The 11,763-nt window shown below is 34.3% G+C and overlaps 1 pseudogene; it reads left to right on the top strand.

Annotated features, from left to right (window-relative positions):
* The first annotated feature begins 648 nt into the window (after positions 1–648).
* LOC111736687 lies at positions 649–767 on the top strand (annotated as a pseudogene).
* Positions 768–11,763: the final 10,996 nt, after the last annotated feature.

Here is an 11,763-nt window from a genome sequence, read left to right as displayed (position 1 = left end):
TGTATAGCCTATTGCTCCTAGGCTACAAACCTGCACAGCATATTACTGTACTGAATATTTTAAGTAATTATAACATAATAAATATTTGTGTATCTAAACATAGAAAAGCACAGTAAAAATACAGTATAAAAGATAAAAAATGGTACATGCTTTCGAAGTTTTTAAGGAACTTATTGAGGTCTGCTTTTGCTAAACCTTTCACTGGATTTTTGTGGGGTTCTTTTTCTTCTCTTGCAGTTTTCTTTTCTCTTGACTATTCTTCAGCTTTGTGTCTCTGTTCCAGTTCTAACCACTCTTTCTTAGTCAATTCCTCAGGAACCTCCTCAAGGAATCCTCAATTCATCTCCATCTGCATTCAGGTTAAAGTTGTTTGCTATCTCAACCACAGTCCTGTTGATTCTTGCAACCTCCTTGCCCTTGGTGAATCCTTTGAAGTCATGGACAAACCTCCTGAGTGTCTCCTTCCAGGTGCCTTTATACATGATGCCTCCTTGGTGACATCACCCCAAGCCTAGCGAGGTTCATGATACAGTCAGAGATATCGTAATTCTTCCAGAATATATCAGTGTCTTCTCAGTGTCTTCTTCAGTTGTAGCAATGGCCTGGGCAAAGACCCTCCTCAGGTTGTAAGCCTTAAAAACTGCTATAGTCTACGGCCATGCCGCCCTGAACAAGTCTGATCCCATCTGATCTCAGAAGCTAAGCAGGGTCAGACCTGGTTACCACTTGGATGGGAAACCACCTAGGAAGATCAGGTGCTGAAAAAAAAAAAAAAAACCTGCTAGAAATCATTGATCCACTGGTTGGATCAAAGAGGTGGTTTTGAAGGGAGAAACACCACTTTGATATTGGGATGAAGATCACCAATAAAAGGAAGATGTCAGGAAGCATTCTCAATAAAAAGCAAAATCTCATAAGGTATTTTATTCTCTAAACACTACTTATCCATTTTCCTGACATAACAATTCAGAAGAGCATCTTGAAAGAACTGAGTCATCTGTAACTTCTTATTTCTCTTGTAGTATACTGCTGGTATATGCTTATTAATAACATCTGAAGGTCTTGGAGTTTTCACTATGCCAGATCACAAAGGTTTCAAATTGTAGTTTGCAACACTGCCCCCAAAGAAGACTGTTACCCTATCCTTAAAAGCCTTGAAACATGGCATGAACTTGACCCCCTTATAGATGAAAGTCCTTTTAGGCATTTGTTTCATCCACATTGAATATTTTATGTGAAAAATAATTTTCCATGAAAATCAGCTCATCTAGAGTTCTCCAAAATTCTTCAGCTGCTCTCACATTATCACCCACAGACTTACCAATCATTTTTACATTATGTAATGAATAACGATTCTTGGATTGCTTAAACCATCCAGAGCTGTGTGTAAATTCAACATCATAGGTGGATCTGGCCTTTTCTTTCAATAGCACAAATTTCTTCCTTTGGTCATGACTGTCATGATGCTGAAGGATTCTTTTCTGTCTATTCTTCAACCCAGGTTTCTTCACAAAGGCCCTTATCAAATTTTTATTAGTTTCATTGCCTTCAATGAAGCAGATTCTTTAACAGCTTTTGTCACTTTGTTCTTGTTCTTCAAAATTGTAAATATGATGGAATGAAACATGCCTGACTGGGGAGCAATAACCATCACTAATTTTTCACCTTCATAGTCCTTAATCACTTTTAATTTTATTTCTATGTCCATAATTCAATGTGGAATCTTACTGGCAACAATGGATTTTGTATTCTTAAGGGCCAAAATGAACAAAACAACCCAAGATTAAATCAAGCACAAGAGAAAATGATGCAATCAAGAGAAGGGGTAAACAGGAGATGCATGAGGCTGCTGCTGGTGTAACAGAATACACTGTTTTACAGAAAACTTCATTTTTTAAATTAGATAAAGTACACTAAAATAATGACAAACAGTATAGTATAGTACATACTTAAACCAATAAGAGTCATTTATTATCATTATCAAGTATTATGTACTGGACATAACTCTATGTGCTATACTTTATATGACTGGCCATGTAGTAAGTTTGTTCACACCTGCATCACCGCAAACATGTGAAAAAATATATGTAAGTGTATTAGCCTACACATATCTACTGATTACAGTTGTCATCTAGACACAATCGAGTTCATTTTTCTCTTCACAAGGGTTCCATTTTTTCCTAAATTTTCCATTCTTTTTCCCAAGCCTAAAGCTCAAGGAATGACTCTACAATTCTTTCAATCTCATCCTTAAACGCAACTTTTGCCAAGTGCTTTTAATCTCCAGTTTATTGAGGCATAATTTACATATAGGAAAACACATCCATTTTAGATGTAAATTTAGATAAGCTTTGACCATATAGAATAGTGAGTAGGCTAAAAGCATTGGAAGTTCATTTGACTGAGTTATAAGCATGTTTCTCTCATCTTCCTGTATGTCTTTTGAGTAGATGCAGTGACTTTCTTTGTTCCACACTATTTTTACAGTAATAGTTACATAGCCAACAGTGTTGGAAGATTATAAAGAATGTCTCACTCTGACTAGAGCTGGTTCGCTTGTTGTCTAGTATAATACATATAATCACACTCTGAGCAAAGGTAAAGCCGATTATCTATAATAAAAGAATCATTTCCCCAAAGCATATTGTTTCTCTACTGTAATTCAATGCACTGCATGCGCAGGCATCAAGTAGTCCTCTTTGCATCACCCTGTGAAATGGGCATGTAAGAACAGGCACGAATATGGACGTTCTGACTACTGCTGTACTGTGATTAATAAACTGTCTGTTGTCTCTGATCCAAGCTTCTCAGGTTTTTTACTATCATTATGAATAGCAGGCTAAGTTGTTAGTGAGAAAGTAGTGTAAAATTTCACATACTTCACTGTTCTTGACAACTATAAGTGCCTCTATAGATCAAGGTTGTTCTTCTCAACTAGTCATTTAAAATGCAATGCAATGCTAGTCATGTTAGTATTTCTAGAATTTCTAAGATTCTGCACTCTCTACATAGTCATGAATTTTTTGTTTTTCCTCCTGTTCACTCTCAGCAGATAACTTCCCCATCTATTTTTAGAAAACATAAACCATTCAGAGAAAAGATTCACTAAAATCTATAAACCAATCTTTCTCCTTGTGTTTTTCTTTTCCTTCATGTTCAAATGAAAGAAATGTTTCATTTTCTGTCTTTTAGTTCTCCCTAATCTTTCTCAAAAGCATTTTCACAATTTTTAGACATTTAAAACAACAGAATGGAATCTAAAAACAACATTAACAACCAAAAATTATTTTATTGCAGTTTTCATTCTAGCCACAATCCTTACCTATAGAATTTACCTTCACACATATATTTTAGAAGCCTAATTAATTTGCTTTCTGAATTTTATCATCTTTAATGATTCTTCAATATATGCTCATTCTAACAAAAGAATAATTATTCTACATATACTATAGGCATTAAAAGGTCATAAGTGGTGAAACATAATAATGTTTATGCTAATGAATTCAAAATGGTTAAATTTCTGGAAAATTAGAACTTAGCAAAATTAAAATTATAAGAAATAGAAAATTTGAAAATTCCTCATCTATTCAATAAACTGAATTTACCATAAACTAAACTACATGCTCAAATATTTTCCTTTTAATTGGTGAATGTAATCAAGTATTTAGTGAAGAAGGTTAAATTAAATTAGATTTCAATATTTTCAAAAAGTTGATGAATTTCCAAAGAACAAAATAATTAGGAAAATGAAATTAAAGTGCTAAAACTTTTATGAGAACATCAGGTAAGAATAAAAGCAAATGTGTTTTTTTCTTGAGAGAGTGTGAGGAGGCAATGGAACCCAGTACTGCTTCAATTTAACAATACTGTTGAAAACATTCGTCCAACCTATTCGTTGATAATCAAGAAAAGAGTAAGATATTTAAATAATATAATATTGAAGAGTACATAACTTAAATTGTTACATTACAAACAAGCCTAATTTTAAAAATTAGTCTTTACTTAATATTCTCATGCCAAATAATGTTGTGTTCCATTCCTTTTAATATTACAATTTAGACTTAATGTGTAGAGTACAGTAATTAGGTATAAGAGAAAGTGTTTGGCAAATCAAATGTTCTACTCCATAACAAAAGTTAATTTGAGCTTATAGAAATTTGGTCTTTATTGCATAGAAAACAGCTGCTTAACCTATTTATACTTTGATTTCTTCATTTCTGATACATTCTTTTTCGGAATATATGGTGATTAAATTTACATAAGATAAAGTCAAAGTACAACATATTATGTAGTAGTTTATAAAAATGTATTTTTTAAGTAGCTACACTTTTTTAAATTAAAATATTTATTCTATATACATTCTAAATCAGGTTCCAGTGATACTTGTTTTACTAACTACATTGACTTTTTCTACTTGTATTATATATTTGCATCAACAATAATAGTATTTTATTGTTTCTTTTGCATGTCGCTTTCCAGTTTTCCCAGCATCATTTATGGAAAAGACTTTCTCCATTGTATGTTTTGGCTCCTTTGTCAAACATTGTTTGCCCATATACACAGGAGTTTACTTCTGGACTCTCAAATTCTATTCCATTGGTCTGTGTGTCTGTTTTTCTGCCAATACCATGCTATTTTGATTATTGTCACTTTGTAATACAGTTTGAAGTTGGACAGTGTGATACCTCCAGCCTTGTTCTTTTATCTCAGAATGGCTTTGGCTATTTGGGGTCTTCTGTGTTTCCATACAAATCTGATGATTTTTTGTTCTATTTCTTTAAAAAAAGCTGATGGGATTTTGATGAGGATTGTATTAAATCTGCATAATGCTTTAGGTAATAAGAGCATTTTAACTATATTGATTCTTCCAATCCAAGAACATGAAAAAATAATAGATGCAACTCAGAGCATGTGGCCAGAGCTGAGGAAAATAATGGTCCTAAAAGCACCTCTCAAAGAATATGAAGCCGGAAGTAATAAAGTAAATAAAACTCCACCAATCTCTCTACATTAAAAAAAAAAAAAAAAATCTGAGCAGCATTCCACTGAAAGCCAAGGAAAGAGCAAACATGGCAATGGTTAATCATTTTGCATGGTGTCTTTTATTCCTACTTCAACTATTTAATCTCACTGATGTCAAAAATATATATTTTTCTGAGAACTTTTAAGTGAAATATCCATAATAATAGAGATATTTTGGAAATTATAGCAAAATACATGCTAAAAAACATCATTGCCATTTTGATCTTGTGCAAAATCTGTACAATAATCGTGGGCAAATATGTCATCTCTAGCTTGATTGCTATATTTAAAGTCAACAAGCTTGTATGTCCTGCACAGTGCTCTGTGGTGGTATTAATATACTTTGAAGAAATCAAAGTATATTAATAACTGCATGGACCTAGAAGAAGGGATTTGTGTAGTAGGATAGCTTAAAAAAAATGAGTTTCCATTCCCCCATCCCTCTGATTACTAACAAGGCTCCTTGTGGCTAAAATAAATAAGAAATAAGAAACCAGAAAGTAATTGATACCTGTTAAGGTAGTGCACACTTAGCATTCTAGAAAGTATAGGGTGGGATAAGTGCAGAATGAATCTTCAGGGACAATAAGAAGATATTCCGTCTACTCTACTACATCAACATTCAGTATCCACTCTTGGATTTTTCCATATTAAAGTTGTTGTCTCTAACTCAGAGGAAGCACCAAGTTCCAACTACAACCATATTAAAGTGTTTTGATTTTAGCTCAGCCAAATCCTACTTAGCCACATATGATGTTTTTGTATAAGATTGTGGAGTAAAACAGGGATCAAAATACTAATATAAATATAGTTTCCACATTTTTCCTACCCCATATGCTGGCCTAATTACTAATCGTTTCTGCCTTTTTCCACTACACATTCAAATTTCCCCTTGGCATCTTCTAACACTTTGACTGTAACATTGACTTTACCTAAACATGTGACCATCACTTCTATTCTGCATCAAATACAGCGTCAAATTCCTTGTGGTCTTGTCTTCATTAGATTTCTGAAGTTTTCTTTTAACTAATACTATTGGGCAAGAGAGTAATAAGATACACCCCAATTAATCTCCTTTGGTTATAAGACATTGTGCTCCATCTTAAAGTCAAAAATGTTCACAATCCCCTACTATTCCCCATGTGTACATATGTGTGTGTTGTGATGCTATAGCTCTTCCCATCAATAAAATGAGTTTTACTTGAATATGGGTTAGCCTTTGGATTTGTTTTGGCAATAAGTGCATCATAATTAACGATGTGTGAGGTTTGAATCCAAGCCTTAAAATATCTTTCATGTTTCTGCCCTCTTTCCAGGAATACTGTTGAGTTGCCATTTGAATAAAGCTTCACTAGCCTGCTAGAGGATAACAGCCTATATGGAGAAACAAGACATCCCAGCCAAAAGACAATCAATCCTACAGAAGCAAAGCTTTTTGTTGACAAGTCAACACTGAAGTTAACATTTAAAGATATACGAATGAGCCCAGCTGAGACCAGAGAAATTTCTAGCTCAAATCAAATTGTTGGTCATCTAAACCATGAATTTAAAAAATTACTTTTTAATCTTCTGTTTTAATATCTCTGTGATAAAATCTTCTTTTCTTTTATTTAACAGCACTGACCCAAATCTTCCTGGATAGGAAAAATGTTATGTTGGTGAAGAGCATGAGCATAATCTCTGCTGGTCCACTGGTATAAGAAGTGCAAATGATGGCAATCTTCACTAATTCCCTTGTTATAAGGATTTTAGATTTGGATACTATGATCTTCAAACTTAAAAGCTCATGAGAGCAGGCAGCAAGGTTTCTTTTTCATTGGGTTTTTGTTATAGTAATTAACAGATTCCTGATCTATGCATCCTTGCTCTGGGGAAGGAGTAAAATATCTTGATATAAGGCATATGCTCAATAATGTTTTATGTACCATATTCTAATTTTCTCTTTATATCTTCAGCTAGCACCATAACTAGTTCTTTAGCATACCAGTCAACCATTCTATTAAGACAGCTCTCTATGGATAAGGGAGCACAAAATGAGACAAGTGAACCCTGTGCCATGAGCCTGTTGCCACACTTCTTTGGTCAGATGCAATGTGTGGAAATACTATGTTGATGGATAAAGTATGGTAAAGCTTCATGTGTGGTAGTGTTAGAAGGCAAATCCATGCTCAGAATACAGTTCAATACTTGTGAGAACAGAAGTCTTTCTTTTATATGATGTTTGGAGTCCACTGAGATTGATTGCTACTTGGTAGCCAGCAGGAGCCCCTCTGAGATAGTGTCATATCAAGCAAAATGATAGTCAATGCAGATTGGGCAATACGGAGTTTCTGTAGCCAGGTAAGCTCTGGGGGTGGAAGCGCATGTTTTTGAGAACAAGTATAGCCCTAGGTATGAGTGTTTAAATAGCAATAAAGTAGTAGTAGCAAATACCATGGAATTCTGGTCAACCTGCTCATTGCTAACAGTATAGTTTAACTGTATCTTCCAAAATTATTCATGCCTGGTCTCCTACACAGCACTTTTATTTTATAATAGGATATTTATTTATCCTCAAATTGTGTAGTTCACTGGATGGAATACTATTAAGATTATTTTAGATGCTGGTTTCTTATTCCCTTGGTATATATGGTAATCTGGCTTGTAGCCTCTATTAGAGTCAATTAGAACAACAGAAAGCCTTGATAGACAAGAGTGTGACCTTATTCCAAACTGCTAGGAATCTATGTTGTATTTTACCTATAGGTTTGCTAGAAGTTCAATACAATATTTTTTGACTGTTTGTCTTCCTAAAGTTCCCTGCCATTTAATCTGAGTCTATAAATGACAGGAATCTTTGCAAGTAATTGCTGAAGAGACATTACTCTATCCATGATCGATTGAATCTGGAAGTTTTAGAGATTGTTTAGTAAATAATAAGTGAAGAATCCCCAAATATAGTATACATTCCTTCACAAATCCAAATGGTATCTCTGTTTGTCAGATAGACAGACATGAGCAGTGATGAAATGAAGGCCCAGCCCAGAGAACTCTCTTAAGACCTCCATGAAACATCCACTTCACAGTTAAAAATTACCATTATATCCTGGAATATAAGGAAGTAAAAGTCGCAAAAACAATCACTGGTTTTATCCGGCCACAAGTGCTTGTGCAGTTAGTACATATACTAAACTTCCTTAACCTCAGCCTCATTATACCATCATTATATCATATATATGCCCGAAGTTCATGAATCTAATTATGACTGACTGAATTCTGGGTAACTGCATGTACAACGGACAAAGGATTATATAATAAACAGCTAAATGTCAAGCAACTGACCTCATAGGCCAATCATCTAGCCCTAGCCTCTAACCATCTATCAAGGACCAATATAAGATATATTTCCTGAATTCTGAAGGGCTACAGCCATCTCTGGCATAGTCCATTTCTCTCTTGAAACATAATTTAATAAATCTTATTTTTCTTAAATTTTCTTGATCTGTAATTCTTTACTGTGTTGGTGGAAGGAACTGAGTTCAGTGTTCTCCAGGGGCGATATTTCTCTGTCCATGATGGATAGCACAAAGTTAGAGCAATTTGATTCCAATTTTAGAATTGATATTTCACACCACTGGAACCCTCTAAACTCCATCAGTTTTTCAGGCTCTTGAGCTTTCACAGGTAGTGCTCTAAGATAACTAAGATGCATGTTATTCTAAGTATTTGGTACTGCACCAACAGTGTTATTGTATGATTAAATCTCTGATAATCTACTGACATTTACTTTAAACAACCGAATTTGCATTAGCTGAATAGGTAAATTAAAAGGAAATGTGTTAGAAAACAACATCCATGCATCTCTAAAGACTTCTGTTGGTATGTTGACCTATGCAATTCTCTCACAAATGTGACATTATGTTTGGTTTACTATCTTGGCTGAGAGGAAGGGAGACTCAAATACAGTGGCTTCTGTTTGGGCATTTTTTACCATAATGTCCCTCACTTCATGGTTTAAAAAAACGAAATGGAAATTCTGCCTTGTAGAAAACACATAAGTTTCGACTATTCATTTCAGAATTCAGGAAATAATTTAGTCTCACTAAAACTACTTGGACTAAAACCAAGAATACATTTATCAGGTAATTGCCACAAATCTTCACACCAAGTGAAAAACTATGGTAGCTTTTAAAGTGAATGAAAGTCAGCTCACATTCAAAGTCAATATCCAATAACTCCTAAAAGTTATTAGAATAATCATTCCTGTGGACAAGTTAGTTTTTTGCTCAGTAGACCTCAGCAAACCTAAAACTCCTCTTGCTATAAATGTCAAGCAGTACTTTTCAAAGTTGAACTTCTATTTAATTTCTATGAACTCTGAGATCATTTAAGCATTGTCATAAATCCTTGAGCTTATAACACCTAATTAACTTTATGCTAATATAGTTTAATTGTGGTAATTGCACTCATGCTTCTCTGATGGTTAACTATCACCAACTGGCCTCTCTCTACATTTCTAGATCCTATTATTCTCATGACATCAGGCCACTTGTATCTACTATATTATCATCCTCAGTAATCTCTGCTATACAGAGCTTTTCAAGGGTTAGGGAGCCACTCCTCTAAAATTCAGGTCTTAATGTTTGGTATGGGAGGCTCTGCTGGGAGATGTTCTTAAGGGCAGGTGAGCAATGTGCACTTAATGTTTCATTTCACATTCCCATATTCTCAAATCTTCATATTCTATTCTTTATAGTATCACAAGAGAATTCTAGCATTTTTATGTTATTAATTAATGTCATCTTTGAGTCTCGTTTTGAATAAACTATCTAGTAGACAAATATTACTTTCCATTAATCAAATCAACACTTTAAAGTGCAAATACTGAGTCCCCACTTTTCAATATATTTGACTAAATCAAGTCTTTATTATGTCCCCACTTTTCAATATATTTGACTAAATCAAGTCTTTATTATGTCTCCTATTACATACAATACAATCACTTCCACAAATGCTTACAGTCTTATGCCAATACAGATTGTGGAAATGTTATAATTCTTTCAATGTCAAGATTATTTTCTCTTGGATCAAGGACTTGTATTTCTCCACTAGTGCTGCATTGGGTTTGACTCTCATGAGGAACTTGAGGGCAATGAAAGTGTGGGTGCATATAAGATTAATAGGACTCAGTTTGTGAGTAAATTGGCCCACATATAGTCACTGAAATGTCTGTAGGCGGAGATTAGATCCCTGTGTAGGGAGGGATAATGGACAAAGGAAATTCAAGAAAAAATGGAGCTTCGAGATTCTTAAATTCATCCATATCTTCCCCCAAACTCCCATCTTGTCTCTTGGGGTCCCACTTCTTCCCCACCAGAGTAAAGACTTTAGCACGAAATGCCTGGAAGAATAGTACATTTAACTGATGCTGCAACTATGCAAGGTTTATGAATCCATTTCTCAATTTAAGAGTTTTGCCTTGTCGTTACAGAAGCTGAGAGATCTCCTCAAAACTTATGAAAATATCTCTGGTTTCTATGCATATTCTTAATTGTATATTGATAACTCCTAAATTTTCTTTCTCTGTGTTTGCTCTCTAGAATAGTAAGAAGAAATCAGATGAATCCACTATATTTATAAATCACTTTAGTTGCCATAGTAACTAAATTTCACAATCACTTGTTTTATAAATGTTCTGCTTTCTACCTATAATATATCCCAAGATACTATTGATGATAGTTTGAGCAATTCTGAGATCTCATACTATGGATTCATCCTGTTTGTTTCAGTATTGTGGCTTGAATATGTGTTTGCCTTAAATATTTGAGCAACTCAACATGAGTTCACATTTCTTGATTATGTATCAATCACAATCACAACTAAATAAATATAATTAAATAAGGATAATTACAAATGGCCAATTTATAAAGGTATGAGTGGAGCGAGGGTAACCATAAGGATTAATGCAAGAACCCAAAGCTAACAGCAGTGGCATTATAACTGCCTGTAATTCTGGAGGAACACGGGAAAGGCGCAGTTACTAGAATTCAGAGTAAGAAAGTAAAATGAAATAACCTAACTTGAAAGGACAAGTGACCTTCTGCCTAAGAGACACAATGAATCCATGTCAAATCCATAAGAGAGAAATTAGTGAACTAAATACTTGGACTTAACTGGAAGACAGAGAGCATATAAGCCCATCGATGTAACTAGTCATGGAGATCACCTACTGAGGCAAAAAACAAGAAGGAAAAAGTTGGAAGATGAATCTAGAAAAGCAAATGGAAGGACTTCTGCATGCCTTTATAATACTTTTATTTAAAATAAATATAGCCAGTGCTATCTCTAGAATGACTAAGTTCCTAGGGAAAAATTTGAAGGTGTATAGTTCTTGAAGTAAGAATGCATGATCGGTATTTTTCACAGGCTCTATGAAATATCATTACAAACACAGATATATACCTCCCACCCAACCACAACCCCCACACACAGACACACACCACACACAAATATACTCCATACTCATACATAACACACACACTCCATACACACATATGCATAAAATATAAGATACATATATGCACACATGCACACAAAGTTGAGAAAAGATATATTTTCAGCATCTTCTGACTAGGAAAAGAGCTCCTAGAGAGGCAACATTATTTGCTGTACCGAAGAACTAGACCTTATTTCAACATTAAAAATTACACTGTTTCTCTAACCCTATCTCTACAGATCATCAGTTGGCACTGAGAGTAATAT

Source organism: Pteropus vampyrus, unplaced genomic scaffold (assembly GCF_000151845.1).
Source record: "Pteropus vampyrus isolate Shadow unplaced genomic scaffold, Pvam_2.0 Scaffold21, whole genome shotgun sequence".
NCBI classification, from domain to species: domain Eukaryota; kingdom Metazoa; phylum Chordata; class Mammalia; order Chiroptera; family Pteropodidae; genus Pteropus; species Pteropus vampyrus.
This window is presented reverse-complemented; position numbering and strand designations above follow the sequence as displayed.